The sequence below is a fragment of the Adiantum capillus-veneris genome, chromosome 28 (genome assembly GCF_014529385.1).
Source record: "Adiantum capillus-veneris isolate H3 chromosome 28, ASM1452938v2, whole genome shotgun sequence".
Classification (NCBI taxonomy): Eukaryota; Viridiplantae; Streptophyta; class Polypodiopsida; order Polypodiales; family Pteridaceae; genus Adiantum; species Adiantum capillus-veneris.
In genome coordinates, this window is record NC_140958.1 from 88,937,951 (window position 1) to 88,952,999 (window position 15,049).

The 15,049-nt window shown below is 42.4% G+C and overlaps 1 pseudogene; it reads right to left on the minus strand.

Moving 5' to 3' along the window:
- Nucleotides 1–13,317: 13,317 nt before the first annotated feature.
- On the minus strand, nucleotides 13,318–14,655 carry LOC147420853 (uncharacterized; annotated as a pseudogene).
- Nucleotides 14,656–15,049: the final 394 nt, after the last annotated feature.

The following is a 15,049-nucleotide window of genomic DNA, read 5'->3' on the forward strand; positions in this document are numbered from 1 at the left end:
AGTGAGTCTTCTTTGATTGCACTTCTTTCCAAACCCTAGTCTTCATGGCATCTATGGTTTAACTCCTTCATATAGTTTTTGTTGAGTTCTCTCACAAACTCTCACAGCCATCAGCCCGGTGCTTTCCTGGCAAGACCGCAAATTTCTCGACATATTTTTGGTGAACCGGACGCGAATCTGCTAGGGTGAGAGTTTGTGGGTAAACATGGGTGATCATGTTGAGCAGCAGGGTATGCATTTTGACCCAGCAACAATGCAAATGTTTCAAGCATTTGCAATGTTCATGCAACAACAACATGCTACTGAAAGAAGGGAGATTTCAGCAACGAAGGCCATACAAGCGGTCGTCAACAGAATGGATCAGTTCAATGGCAAAGATGTAACCAAGTACTTACGCGAGTATATGAAGGAGATGGAGCTATATTGCGTGTCAGAAGGTGAGATGATTCAAAGCTTTGAGCTAGTTGTTGCTCCAGAAATTAGGGAGCATGTTAGGGCAATTAAAGATGGGCATGGGAGAAATTGGGAAGAACTCAAAGTAGCTTTAAAGGAGGAATATTTCATGGAGGACTCGGAGAGAGTGACCAAAAGGACATTCTTAGAATGGGTAGTCAAGCCAAAGCAAGGACTATCAATAACAGAGCTACTTAGGGAATTTGAGCGGCGCTATGCACAACTCACTAGGACAGAAAGGGCCACACTAGATGCAAAGAAGACAGATCTTTTCTTACAAGCTGCAGGTAAAGAGTTTCAAGAAAATTTGGAGTTTCTTCTTGAAGATAAAGATGCTGAGCAAGGACTAAAGACCGACTGGAATGAGGTTGAAGGTGCTGTCTCACTGCTTTCCAAACGACAAAGAAGAAGGGACAAGATGGTAGTAAACACTACAAGTCCTTCCACCTCAACTTCTGACAAAATGGTAAAGCCTACTTTTATCGCTCCTAAGTTTGATGAGTCCATGCTAGATGAGCTTGTGAAGGGAATGCGTGACTTGAAGGTGAAGTTTGCAAAGCTTGAAGAAAAAGTCCAACCATCAGGGCCACTTCCTAGGCAAAGACAACAGCCCAAAGAAGGGTTTGTTAATAGATGTATTTGGTGTGATATTACAAACCATGTAAGAAGGGATTGTGATGATTTTAGTGATGCTTTGTCAAAAGATGTTGTCTTTTTTAAGGATGGTAAAATACACTTAAGAGAGACAGGTCTACCCTTGAGAACTAACTTTAGGAAGGGGGGAATGCAAACCTTAGTTGAAGATATGGCAACCAAGCATGCCACCTCTTCAGTTGAGGCAGCTACTTATGGAGTAAAAATTGAACATTTTTGTGATGAAGAGGTGAGTGACCATCATGGTCAAATTTGGCCAAATGTCATGCAATTAGCTAAAAAGGGAAAGCTTACAAAAGAGATTCTACATGAAGCAGGTGATTGCATACGTCTAAAAACAGGATGGAATGATCCAGTGGACTCATTGTCAGTGCATGCCTACATTACAAAATGCCAACAAAATGAGGCAATTGTAGAAGAGAAGCGCAGACGTGAGAATGCTGATGAAGGACCATCAAAAAGAGCTTCTAGAAGTGGGGAAAGAAGCGACTCAATGCCTTCTCAAACACCCTCAACACAAGGAGCATCTCCACCTGAAGTACTCATGGAGGAGTCTACAACAGGAAAGAAGAAAGAGCCAACGAAAGGTAAGACAAAAGGCCCAACTTATAAACTACAATCTGATATTGAGGTTGCTACAGATTTAAAGAAAGTCTTGGAGGAAAGGATCTTGAATAGCAAGATTGAGTTTACTCTGGGAGAAGTTCCTGGCATTGCAAAGCGTGAATTCCATGAGGAGATCATTGACATCATCAAGAGAAAGAGGCAAACCCTTGCTGAAGTTTCTCGTCCATAGGTTGAAGGGGAAACCTCAAAGACACAAGGGATGCAACTGCAAAATAAGGAGAATGATGGAGCTGTGGTAGGATGCTACCAATCTAGTGGGAGAGTGAAGCGAGTGTATTTCTCAAATGATGATAAAGAAGTTGAAGATATTCCTAGGAGTTACTATTCACGAAGTCATTGGGCAAGGGCTACTACAGAAACTTTGGTCAAGGTAGGTGATCTTGAAGAGCCATTTGTTGCCTTGATCGACCATGGTTCAGAAATAAACATAATGTCAAAGAGTCTCTACAACAAGTGCAAATGGCCGATGGACACAGATCATGGCTGGATGGTAAAAGTGGCAAACAATTCATCCGGTGAATTGTATGCAGCATGTCCAGGTGTGAAGGTAACAATAGGTGATGTAAAGATTGACCAAAACTTCTTTGTACAGGATACATCTTCATATCATCTCATCCTTGGACAACCCTACATTGTGGGAGTTCGAATGGAAACAAAGGTAATGGACGATGGTTCAGCATATGCTAGAATACGTAGCAAAGATGGTAAACGAGCTGTCCAATTTCTCACAGTCTGTGTAAACCATGAAAGAAATCGTGATAACCTCAGAGAACATCCTCTACCAAAGGTAAGCAAAGAGTTTCATGATCATAGAGAAATGATGGGTTTTGGCCAAGTACCATTGTAAAGCGGGATTGCAGTGGTACAGAAAGGAAAAGGGTCTCACTTGATCCAAAAATAAGTGAAACTTTCTCGATGAGATCCTTGGTAACAAGGAATGGATCAGTATGTTTTACAAAACTTGAAGATTTGAAGAGATATGAGAGGCAATATGTGCATAATGTACAAATAGGCATGAAAAAGAGTGGGTTGCTAAAGCCTACTAAAAATGTTTTGGGTTTGTGTGAACAAGTTTCTTTTGTAGATACTATGGGTGAGCTTGATGCTATAATGAGGTCTAGTTTGCATCTTGAAAATGAAGTTGTGGAAGTTTGCTCTATGGAAATGTATCAAGTAATAGAAGCCTTTAAAGAAAGCCAAACAGTTGGCCCAGAAGTCCATGTTGAAACTAAATACAAGAGTGTAGCAAAGAAGGTGAAACCAGTAGCTTCACCCTTACCACCCAACAACAGGGAAAAGATTGAACAGGCTTCTTTACAACCAAGTTTGCGGAATCCTAAAAAGATCGGGCATACCTTCACAAAGGAGTCTTTTCAAGAGTTGCAGATTGGTTGCGAGGAGTTTCTAACACAGGAGGAGACAAAGTGCTTCAAAGAAATGCTTTCAAAGCATGGTAAGGCTTTTGCATTTGAGCCACATGAGATAGGATGTGTTGATCCTTATATTGTAGCTCCTATGGTAATTTTTATAATACCTCATGTGACTTGGAATCTGCGGCCTATTCCGGTTCCAAAGGCTCATTTGACAAAGTTAGTAGAGCTACTGAATGAGAAAATCAAAATGGGAATCTTGGAGCCTTCTTGTGCTCCATACTCAAACAGGTGGTTCACAGTTCCAAAGAAGAATGGTTCTCTACGCTTCATCCAAGATATGCAACCAGTGAACAAGGTGATAATTAGAAATGTAGGTACAGGTCCAATTGTGGATGAATTTGAAGAGGCGTTTGCAGGGAGGGCAATCTACTCAATGGGGGATCTCTACTCAGGGTATGATCAATTTCAGCTTGCAATCGAAAGCAGAGACTTGACAACCATGAGGACACCTTTGGGTCTGGTAAGGATGTGTACCTTGCCACAGGGAGCAACCAACTCGGTTGCACATATGATGAATGGGATGAATAAGGTATTACGTGACTTTATTCCTCAAATCACAATGCCTTTCATTGATGATTTGCCTATCAAAGGATGTGAAGAAAGTGACAAAGATGAAGCTTTGGATCTCAAGGGATGTCGCACGTTTGTGGTAAATCACATAAATGATTGTGATAAAATTTTGTCTAGGTTGGAAGAATTGAATCTTACATTGTCAGGGAAAAAGTCTATGTTTGGTGTCAAAGAAGTGCTCATTGTGGGGCACATGTGCGGGCCATATGGTAGGAAACCTTGTCCATCAAAGGTAGATGCCATCCAAAGAATGAAAGAAACATGCACTAGCATCACTGAGGTTAGAAGGTTTCTGGGAGCATGTGTCTTCTATGTTATTTGGATTCCACATTATGCACATGTAGCTGATCCTCTTTATCAGATGCTTAGAAAGAATCAAAAGTTTAAATGGACAGAAGCACATGTAAAATCCATGAAAAAGCTAAAGGAGTTACTCCAGTCAGCAACTACTTTGAGAAAGGTAGACTATGAGTGTCAAAGGTCATTGATTGTGATAGTAGATACTAGTCCTACAGGGATTGGATGGGCAATAGGACAAGATGACAAAGAAGGACACAGGTATGTGGTAAGATTTGGAGCAAAGGTACTAAGTGCTCGCCAAAGAAACTATCCACATATAAAGAGAGAGTTATGGGGTATGGTTACAGCCTTGAAAAATGGGAAAGAGTACCTAATTGGTGCATGTGTGGTTGTAGAAACAGATTGTCTACCACTTCTTGGGATGATTACAAGCTGCTCAACACCAGACATTGCTATGTTGTGGTGGATTGCCTACTTTAAGTCCTTAAATCCCGAGTTTAAGCACATTGCAGGTAAAGACAATACAGTGGCATATATGCTATCAAGGGCAAGGTATGAAGATGAGTCACAAATGATTGATGAGGGAGATGATGTAGGCACAAAATTCTATTCTATCTCTCATGTCAAAGGTAACAATGTCTGCATGACTAATTCACTTGAATTGTTCTTGAAAGATCTTTATGAAGGTGATTGGCTTTCTATTGGAAGGTACTTGAGTACTCTAACAAAACAGGATGATTGGTCTGAACAAGAATTCAAGAGGATACGCAGGAAAGCATATGGGTACTTTTTAAGGGATGGTTACTTGTGGAATCATCCTAAACAAAAGGGTGCTACACCACAACGGGTTATATGTAAAAAAGAGACTCAAGTAAAGCTCATGCAAGAGTTTCATGAGAGTCTATGGGCTGGACATAGGGGTGTGTGGGCAATCTTCTCCAAGTTGAAAGAAAAATACTGGTGGAAGGGTATGTATAAAGATGTATCTCAGTTTGTAGAGTCATGTGTAACTTGTCAAATGTATTCAAATGTTCGACATCGTGATGGATTGCACCCTACATATCCACTAGCCATGCACTATAAATGGGTTGTGGATCTAGTCACGATGCCTTTAGGACTCTGGCAGATGAGATACTTGGTTCTTGCACGAGAGGACCTAACTAACCAGGTTGAAGGAAGAGCATTAAGAGCTAAGACCACAGAAGCTGTGTGCAAATTCCTTCTTGATGAGGTGATTTGCCGTTATGGTTGTGTGGGAAAAATCACTGCAGATCGAGGTGAACTGGATGCCGAAGAAGCAAGGGAGTTCTTTTCTAGATTAGGGATCAATCTTTCTCTTACTACAGCTTACAACCCTGAAGGCAATGGAAAGAGTGAAAGAGGGCATCCTCCTATCATCAAAGCTTTGGCCAAGGCTTGCGAAGGAAGAGTTGGTGAGTGGCCAAAATTGTTACCATATGCTTTATGGGCTGATCGTACAACACATAGCTCAGTAACTAGCTACATGCCTACGGAGCTAATGCATGGTCAAAAGCCAGTGATGCCGATTGAGGATACAATTCCCACATGGAATGTACTACCTTGGCAAGAGGGGCTTAGTAGGGAAGATCTCCTTGCACTGCGTATAAGGCAGCTAGAGAGAAGACCTGGAGACATTGAAGCTGCAAAAGAACGACTCAAAAATGCAAGGTTGAAAAACAAGGACTATTTTGATAAGCGACATCGACTCAGGAGCAAAGCAATTGACAAAGGTGACTGGGTTTTAGTGTATGATAGTAGCCTTGATAACTAGCACACAGTCATGCGTAAGTTCTCAAAAAGATGGTTTGGACCGTATGTTGTAAAGCATGTGCATGAAAATGCTACTTACAGCTTGTCTGAACTAGATGGTACAGAAGTAAATATTCCCATTGCAGGAAAAAGGATTAAAATGTTTAAGAGAAGAGGAGACAATGATCTAGAAGATATGGATGAGGAAGAAGAGAAAAACACAGGTGAAGATCAAAGTGAACATGAAGCTCTGGAATCATCCAGTGAAGAAGAAGACAAGGAAGATGTACAAGAGGTCTAATCTTACAAAGAGACAATGTGGCACATACCGGAGGATGTGCAGGTTTAGAGGGGGTGGATGTCGTGCTGTGACACGTACATAGTGGGAACGCATGCTACAAGATCTATCTTGTATTTTTTTAGATACATAATTATATTTTCTATAGTGTACATATGCATATTTAAGTATAATAATAAGCCTTCTATCTCATCCTATTATTTTTCTCAAGGGTAACATATCCTTACTTTACCATCAGAAAATACTATGGGAAAAGCATCAATAGCTCCGCCTCTTTAACTTGGGGCAAAAAGCATTGATTATTTATTTCTACTATTTCATTATCATCTCACACCCTAGCTAGATCCTATATCTAGGGTAAACTCCAATATATATATATTCTATGTATTTTTTATACTTTTCTTATATGTCTTTTTAAATAGCTACTAGGAGAGAATCAAATCCTAGTGGGACACTAGGTGGCATGATTTCAAAGATACACTTATTTTAATGCATTATTACAAGAATGATTACAAAACTTTTTCAAGGAGCAATGTCATGCTTTCATATGGCATGAGGTGTCCTTTGGAATTAAATGAAAGTCTAGGCTAAGGAGACCACATGAAGACTTTTGCTGCCATAAATGGACCCTATTTTGATGAATTTTTTACACAAGGTTCCAATCCGAATTGGAAAACGATTTTAAAATGAAAATCGTAACTAATGAGCTGAAGTTTTTGCCCATATTTTTACTTTTTTATTTGGAGCCACGGTTGAGGAGATATGATCAAAATACTGGACCCCAGTCTGCCCACATTATGCAGGGACAGCTCATTTCCAACTTTTCCAACTCCTGTTCACACTGGCTCCTCTCTTCTTGTGTAAACCCTTGGGGTTTCCCTTCACCTATAAAAGGGGACCTCTTCTTCCTTGGAAGAAACTCAAGCATTCAATCCATTGATGAGAGGAATTCTTGAGGGAGTGAGTAGTAATGCCTAATTGTACTTAGCCATTAACATAAGCCCAAGCCTACACTTTCTCCTGGAGGGAGACTAGCCATTATTGCAACAAGCTAACCTTGGAAGATCAACTCTAATCAAAGAAGGTTTTGTACTTGGTGTATCAGTCAAAGTGGAATTATCCACTCTTCTTCTCTCTCCCATCAATAATGGTGCCTAAGGGTTTCAAGTAAGATGTGTTCCACATTGATGTTTTCTTGATTTCTTGTTGTTTTCATTTTCATCTCTAATCCAACATATATATATGTATGTATCTAATCTCATCTCCTTAACCAAACCTATCTCTCTCATTCTTAGTAATTCATCCTCTCTAGGTTCTCTTGCTACAGGTACATCTCTCCCCACAGTATCCTTATTGCCTACGGGCAAGAATAGGGCTTGGGAGGGAAACTTCTCATCTCTTCACTTCTCTCATATCTACATTTCTTACATACTATCCTAGATGAATAACCCACATGATGATCATTTCTATCGCTTTCACTCTGTACGATCTATTAGAATTAACGTATGGATTAGCCATAAAATACACTTTCAACAACGTATAGTGTTTCTCTTCGGCCCTGAAAGGCTCAATGAAATACTTCTATCACCGGATCCCATCATACTACCTCTCATAGACTATAATTTTTCTTTTGATGTAAGCGTAGTTATCTTGCTATGAACCAAGAGGATTTGTACACACAATTAATCCCAATCACTAGACAAAATATATATATTATGGTAAGCACAAAACTACAATTCCAAAGAACAATTCGTAGCCTATTTGGTCAGCCAAGATTAAATGCCATTAACTCATCCATTAACCCTTTCATATTACCCATGATACGACATGACCATAGCCTTGATGTTTTCATCTTCGTATTGTTTTGACATTCTCTTTTGCGTTCTTTCTTTGTGTGTGTGAATGCAAGAGAGAAAGAGTGAGTCTTCTTTGATTGCACTTCTTTCCAAACCCTAGTCTTCATGGCATCTATGGTTTAACTCCTTCATATAGTTTTTGTTGAGTTCTCTCACAAACTCTCACAGCCATAAGCCCGGTGCTTTTCTGGCAAAACCGCAAATTTCTCAACAACGCGCGTTAGATTAACATTTATGTTAGATTAGATTAAATTTAGGTTTATTTTGAGTTTAAGATTAAATTAGATCTACATTTATGTTTGATGGACCATGCGGACCAGCAATTCCATGACAGTCTAGCAGTGGTGGTTGTTGTGCCGAGGAGCACATCGTTTCTGGAGCTCATGTATTGCAGAGTCCCTAGGACATGCCGAGGGGTGTCCCTGCTTGTGAGACTGCTCAGACTACACCGAAGGAGTATATTGCCTACACGTTTGAGAGTGGTGTCCCGACCACTGCATCAGAGATGTTGAGGAGTGACCTGAACACTATTGGGTCGCCTAGAGGCCTGGACGATGAGCATTCACCGGATAGGGTTGCTATAGTTCACGGGAGGGACATGACAAAGGGATACGCCTACCTCATCAATAATATATTCGATGAGATCATTATGACCCCTGAGGGGAAGCAGGTGATGGGCCGCATACGACAATTGTGTAGGCACGTTTTCTGATACATTGTAGTCGGTCATGGTCTCTTGGAGGGCTCAGGATAAAGCCTCCAAGGATTATATTATTGCTACACTACATCAGGAGTCTCCAGTTCCCTCTCTCGAGAATACATTTGACGATGCTTGGATGAGGAGACGCGTGCGCGACTACATGAAGCATCGGAGGTCAAATGCACAGGTGCACAGATGCACGTTTATGTGAGACCCATTCACATCTACACGCTAGTAGCCACATTGGTATGTCTTTTACCCTTCAATGGAGCGAATCACCACATGTTCAATTAGGTTAGATTTAAGATTAGATTTTTGATTGAGTTTTTATATTGGAGTCTACCTTCGAGATTACGATAAAAAAATTAGAGTTAGACGAACGGTGAAAAGATCTACTGTGAAAATACGTTAAGATGCTGTGAAATGCTACAACTAGAGAAGAGGCAAAGGGGTTTTTCACACTACATGCTCTATCATGTAGACGTGGGTGTGTAGATTTCTTGTACCCACAAATATAGACACTGACCAATAAAGACAAGATTATAACCCGGTGGTTCTGATCTCCGTGCATCTCTAGACCGAGGTGTGCGGGGATTGGACATGACTAAAGAATGTGAGGTAGTTTAGAGTGTGAACAAAGAGAGAGAGAGAGAGAGAGAGAGAGAGAGAGAGAGAGAGAGAGAGAGAGAGAGATAAAAGACGAAGAATGCCAATAGAAAATTAAATTTGTTGTCCAGGTTATACGGTTTTTACCCTCATTATGAGTAGTAAAGAGGATGTGGGGCCGTCCAACCGAAACACCTATCTCTCAACGAGGATCTTATGTCCTTGTAATCAATGCAAGCATGTTGTGTGACGAACAAGACACGTTTCTTTGCAGCACGTTTGCGAGTTTGGCAAGTTCGATCCATCTATTATAGATCGAGTTGTTGCCAATTATAACTCGTTGGACTTTGACACTGGCCAATACGCAGCAATCTTGCAACCCAATAGACGTGTTCGCAGGCGCTTTGGTCAAGTAGCATATGTGAGGCCACAAGATGTAGCCTCTAACAACTCGAAGGATGATCATGTAGACCACATTCCCAACGAGGCAATGTTTGAGCCCGAGATCGATGAAATGGTCGAGACAATCATGGATTCAGAAAGGCTCATCTATGATGATATAAAAAGTGAAGCCGATACACATCCACCATTTGTAGGCCTTGCCGTCCAAAGTCAGACTTGTCTACAGCGCCTTGGCTGCATCCGGGGTACGTCTAAGGTCATGAATACCATCCCACTTACTGAATTCAAGCACAGTCATGCGTGTTTGCAATGCACAGAAATCTTGCATGTCCAGCAACTCATACGTATCATCGGTTGCCGTTGGGGCACGATTACTCTCCGTGAGAGGAACCGTCCGCGTGGCATCGGCAGACGTAACGGGTGCGGACTGCTCGAAATCAAAGGCATGATGCATATCTATGTACGAATCCATGCTGTGGACGTACTGTGCGAGAAAAGAAAGAAGAATACCTGAATTCCAACGAGCTCGTAGCCGTATGCAGTAAGGAACCATATTATTTCCGAAGTTCAATCCACAACCACGATCAGCTTGACAGCAACGAGGAAAACTGCAGTGGATGATTCAATCGAAAGCAGGGAACAAATTCGATTTGCCCATAGTATGGTTTGCGTCGTATGCAATACACCAAATAAATTGGAGAGTTGGTGACAAAATTTGCAGCCAAAAAGAAACTTGAAAACACAAATCAAGTTGCAGTTGCCGCTGATTGGGCTTGCATCGTATGCAAGAAGCCACGGCGGAGAAAAATACTACGAGCAATGGCCGGCTCTTGGAAACTTGTAAGGCCGAGTTGCAGCACAATCGGAGTGCGTATTGTTGAAGAATCCACAACCAATGTGTGATGTATGGCCACCGAGGAAAAGAGGGTAGCGAAAGAAGGCAGCCGTCCTTGCCGGTCCGTGACCCCGTGGGCAAGGGCTCTTCACTGAGTGTTAGGGTAACTCAAGTGAAGAGAGATTTGTTTTTTTTTTTTAACGAGCTTGCTGTGCAACAGAGAGCGGCCGATTGCGCGATGACGAACGAGAAGCCAGCTCGCGACTCGGCCCCATTTGGAGGGCGTCGCAGGGTCGGACTTTGTTCACCTTCCCCTTGCGCTCCTACTGAGCCCAACCGCGCGCGATTTGACGCAGGTCGACTCCCCGGCTTGGAGGTTTTGCACACGCCGTGTTCGGCTTCTCCTTCCTCCTCACTTTGAGGTTGCATGCAACATGCAGCAAAAAGCAAAAATGTGCCTCTCTTCTCAAAATAGCCTGAAGCTCTGATACCAGTGTAAACACCAAGGGACTGCCATGCCTGGTCCATCCACCCAACCTCCCTTTAATAGGCTCCTAGCCCCTTTCGGACCCCTTCCCATTAACAGTCGGCCCTTGGCCGAGTCTGTGACCCCTTGGTTTGGCCCTTGGCCTGACAAGGGGGGTTCTCTACACATGGCAAGCAATCACTAAATTTACTCTACCTAACCACTTCCAAGTGTGAGTGGAACTTTACACAAGGCAAGTAAGCATTGAACTTGTAATGTTAATTTCTATTCACTACACTTTATCAAACTGAAAAGCTTTTAATTATAAATATCAAACTAAAAAGATATTTGAATTTCTCATTTAAATTCTAGATTTAAATCTTCTTAATTTAAAGTTTAAATATTTGTCAGTATTCAATGAAGCTTTTTTTTGTAAAATTTAGAGCTCACTTTTGTGATGAGCGCTCAAGCAAAAGCTTTAGGAAGATGCCCACAAGTATGGTGAAAACCCTGGGATGTCTATCATATAAAAAAATTACATTTTTAATAGAAATATAGTTCAATCGAACTCTATTTTGGTCAAAAATATAGTTAGATCGAAGTATATTTTGGTCAAAATATAGTTCGATCGAACTCTATTTTGATCAAACTTTCAAGAAATTATACAAAACGGTTGATTAATGTGGGGTGTCATACAATGCACTCAACCAAGGTGTATTATACGTACAGCGTATGACGTAAGATGCAACTTAGATAATGACCACCATAAGTCACTTAGATAGCATCCCTTTGTGGCTACTCTCCACCATAAGTCACTTAGATAGCAGCCCTTTGTGGCTACTCTCCTCCTTTTGCACATAATCATCATTGCTTGCATCCTCAGCTTAGGACATACTCATTCTGCTTCCAAAGCAGTGAACTTGGCTTATTTAGCCTTGGTTGTTTCCAACCTTGCCAAGCCAGCCAAGATCACCATGTACATGCCTGCATGGTTTCACAAAGCCACCACATGTCTAGCCATTTTAATGAAACTTACTTCCCTTTACTATAGCACACAAGCAATGCCTCTTTTCACCGCTCATAGCCACACTACCTTAGCCCCTTCATGTAGCCTCTTCACTTGCTAAAGCCTCGCTACCATTGGTTGTTGATTTGCATCACAGAAAGGATGCGGTGACAAAGAGATGAGGGTAGATGTGATGGTGCTAGCAGCTTTTTGTGAGCCGTATACAATTTGAGTGTTAGTCAATGTTGAGAGGTTTCGGTTGAGCCAAATGGGAAACTGTTGCAAGTTGGCCAGTGGGATCTACCTGGTTTGCATACTTTCAAGTGTGGCGGAGGAGGTGCTCAACATTTGATGTCCATTAAACCTAGTTCACCCGCCTTGCAGGGTGTGGGTCGAACGTGGGACGTCTCGGTTGCCACACGAATGCCCTACCACCACGCTAGTGCGCGTCGTTGTCCATGTTAGCATGGCACATGATCATACCCTAGTTTAGGTGCCCCTAGTTCACCCCCAATTCACCCACCCCTAGCTTACCACCGTTAGTTCACCGTTAGTTCATCCCCAGTTCACCCACCCCTAGTTCACTGCGTGATCCGACGGTTGAGATTTAAGCCGCCTCGCGCCCCCAAATTTGGGCCTCTAACCCACAGCCGTTCCATATAGTGACCAGGGGGAGGGGCAAGGATTTTATACACACGCTTTGGGCCGTTGGATCTCCGTAGCAAGGGTTAATACACACAGAGTCACACCTCCTTTATTTGGTAAGGATGGAGCTCTGTATCACGGACGTCCAGGGTTTGAGGAGTAGCTGCGAACGTAGGGGGAATCCTAATTTTTTGGTAGAGGTGGTTTGATCAACCGCTGATCAACTCTCCGCCATCGATCCCTCTACTCCACCTATGGCACTTATAGACGAGGGCAGCCTACTCTGGCTCGCTATTGCAATTGTATTAGTACTAAAGTTTTCCTCTTTATGTGCCTGTGTGATTTAAATCCTTTTTTTTTTGGCCAACAAAGCAGTGAAATTTTATATAAACAGAGGAGGAGAGAAGACAAAAATTACATGGTCCATCACATGACCGAGTGATTCCTCAGGGAGACTCTCCCTTGTTACAAAAACTGTCCTGTGGTGTATCTGTTCAGCATTACATCCAATGTTATGCTACAGTCATTTCAGTAATGTTATATTTGGTCAGAATTACAATTAAATTCAAATTTGAAGGTGAAATGATTTAGAGAAATTTAGTGTAAAAACCTTCAAATTTACTCAATTCACCTCTAAAATTTATCTTATATAGGTTTGCTAAGTTTTTGTCTGGAGAGTGACAAGAATATACAATTTCAATCTCTTTGCAAAGTTACACTCAGAACTCCTCCATTGATTGAGTTGGGGAGGGAATATTCCGAATAATATTGCAATGGCAATTGCCTCCTCCCCTTATGGTGGCTTTCGAATATCCTTTGGAAAGGCCTTGGTGGGTTGTCTGGTACTTGAGCTCCCCCTTGAAGATACTCCACCACTTTGCTCATTGTGGGCCTCAAAGCAGGGTCTTCTTGTACACACCATAGAGCCACCAATGTGCAAACTTTTACTTGCTCTACATCAGCCTCATCCTCCACCCGCCTGTCCACCACCCACCTTGACATCCATGTCGTCGAATCCTCCTCATCCACCTCAACCTCTTCTAGCACCCCATCAAGCATGCCGAAGCATCTTCTCCCTCCAATTATCTCCAACAATACCACCCCATAGCTGTACACATCAAACTTGGCCGTCAAGGGCCCGCTCCCTTGACGGCCATATTGCTTTTGCACAATGCTCAATTATTTGCCTACCTGAACCCTCGCGGTAGCTAACATCATGAGTTCTGTCTTCACATTAGCATTGGAAACGATTGTCCTCTTGCACATCATAACCACATTCACCAACTGAACTTTGGCAGCTGCTGTAGCTATCAACATGTTGAACTGGGCCCCATGCCAATTGGGTTGCAGGGACCCATGTAGAAACGAGTGCATCTATATTATCTCCAATAATAAATCTTCTCACAAATGAGCATCCATAAGTGGTAGTGAGTGTCACGAATTGAAGCTCCTTGTCAGGTACATAGTCAAGGCAATTACTGCTCTCACCGAAATTGCAATAACTGATGTATTTGATGCAGGCAGGAGACGAGGGGGTCAGAACTACCGATTTCGGGCGTGAACCCATTGATTCTGTGCAATTGAAAAGGAGGTAGTGCTCTTGATAAAAGCTGAGGTCCGCATCCTTTAAAGCATAGAAGTTTGAGGTTGTCAAGCTGCTCACTGGGGAATTAGGACTAAATTCACATAGAGGAGGGGAAGAAGCTACGCCGGTGATGGTGCTGTTGTTGGGGAAAAGGACCACAGTGCCACCATAGCCATAATTTGGGATGGATCCTGGATGTGGGTTGTTGTGGTTCGGATTGTGGTCTATGCTACTGATGTAATAGGGATGCGGTGTACCCGAGAGTGTGAGGTTCCACAGAGGCATCCAAAGGGAGCATCGGTTATCTGAAACCTTGGCAAGCCGCAACCAGGATTGGCACCAAATGGGTATGGTAGGGGTCATGAGAACCTGCTAGAGCAGTTTGATGGGCATATTATGGATGCATCAATCTGCATTTCCATTATTAGCATCAAGCTCAGAACAACCATGGCCATTGTGTGATCACTGTAGGGAAGCCTTCTCCGAAAGGACATAATTATATAAGGAAGAGTAAAGCTCCATGGCAAGTTCTGCAATCTCGGTTTCAGGAGGAAGAAGCTGAGGGAGGAAGTGAAAAGGCAGCCATTAATCGTCTTCTGCACCCTGCTCACCATCATCATCTTCTTCATTGTCATTAATGTCCTCATTAGCAGCTGCGGCAAAAGCACCAAAATCGACAGTACCATAGCCAGAAAGGCTTGAACGCGGGGCTCTGAGGCCAACGCAAGGGGGCAGTACTTGTGATGTGAGGAGTCACGATGGCCTACAGAGACAGAGCTAGGCAATGCCGAGGAGAGAGAAAATGAAGGCTTCTTGTGAGAGATTGAAAGAGAGAAAAGTTGC